Source organism: Galeopterus variegatus, unplaced genomic scaffold (assembly GCF_000696425.1).
Source record: "Galeopterus variegatus unplaced genomic scaffold, G_variegatus-3.0.2 Scaffold2728, whole genome shotgun sequence".
NCBI classification, from domain to species: Eukaryota; Metazoa; Chordata; class Mammalia; order Dermoptera; family Cynocephalidae; genus Galeopterus; species Galeopterus variegatus.
This window is the reverse complement of record NW_007728839.1, coordinates 256543-258118: the sequence shown is the minus strand read 5'-3', so window position 1 is coordinate 258118 and position 1576 is coordinate 256543.

The window sequence follows — 1576 nt, the reverse complement described above, 5'->3', positions numbered from 1 at the left end:
TTTCCAGTTAATGGTTGCCATTTTTTTTCTAAATGTTCCACCTCCTCAAAAACCTATCAATGTTTTCCCTGTTGTTGCTTGATCAGGAGGCTGTCTGGAGCCCCCCTCCTGCAGCCGTCTGCGGCCCTGCTCTGCTGCAGAGCGTCTGCTGGGACTCCCTTCTCACTGGAGGGTGTCGCAGCTGCCTGCCTCCTGCTGCCCGTCTTCCTCTGCCCTGGTTTGCACCCTTGTCTTGGTGCAGCCTGTCCTGCGGTGGCCTGGGAGACCACGCTGTCGAGCACCGCATGACTGAAAATATCTGTATTCTACCCTCACGTTTGATTGACAGTTGGCTGGCTATAGAATTCAGGCTGCAAAAACATTTCCTTCAAATATGTTAAGCCTTTGTGCCGTGACTGTCTAGCTTCCATATTGACGGTTGAGATGTCTGGTGTCATGATGTCCCTTGACCTATTTTGGTTTACTTCTCTTGGGAACTTTTAGATCTTATCTCAATCTCTTTATTTCACAAGCATGTCTCTCCCTGCGTTCTTCATTCATTTCGTTTGGTACTTGGTGGGCTCTTGCATAACGAAGACGCACGTCCTTCGATTCTAAGAAACTTTCTTGATTAATTTCTTTTGTAATTTCCTCCTCTTCATTTTTCCTATTCCTCTCTTTCTAGAGCTTCTTTTAGCTCGATATTGGACTTTCTGGTTTGATCTTGTAATTTTATCTTTCTTTTCCTAGTTTCCTTCACTCTTTCTCATTTTTTGTTTTAGTTTTTATTATTTTTATTTATACATATTTATGGGGTGCAGAGTGGACTGTCAGTATTTGTGTACAGTATGTGATGATCAAATCAATATTATTAGCATGTCCGTCAGTACAAATCGTAATTACTTTGTGTGTCCCTTACCCAATTAGTCCCTACCCCCACTCCCCGTTTCTCGCCTCTAGTAACTAAGGTCTGTTCTCTCCTTCTGAAAGTTCAACATTTCATTACAGTCTTCCTCTCTTTCTTAGTTTCTTAGCTCCCACTTATGGGTGAGGACTTGTGGTATTTCTCTTTCTGTTTCAGTACAAATCGTAATTACTTTGTGTGTCCCTTACCCAATTAGTCCCTACCCCCACTCCCCATTTCTCGCCTCTAGTAACTAAGGTCTGTTCTCTCCTTCTGAAAGTTCAACATTTCATTACAGTCTTCCTCTCTTTCTTAGTTTCTTAGCTCCCAATTATGGGTGAGGACTTGTGGTATTTCTCTTTCTGTGCCTGGCTTATTTCACTTATAATTTTCTCCAAGTTCATCCATGTTGCTGCGAATGGCAGAATTTCATTCTTTTTTATGGCTGAGTAGTATTCCACTGTGTAGACGTACCACGTTTTCCTTATCCACTTGTCCCTTGATGCACATTTAAGTTGGTTATTCAGCTGTATATTACAACTCTTCTGTTCATGTTTTGAATCCATTTATCCTATATTTAATTTTCAAGATTATTTCCCTTTTTTGTAGCCATATGTTCTAATTTAATAGATACAACTTCTTCTCTTATCTCTCCAAGGATATCATCTCTTCCCACCTCCACCTTTATAAATC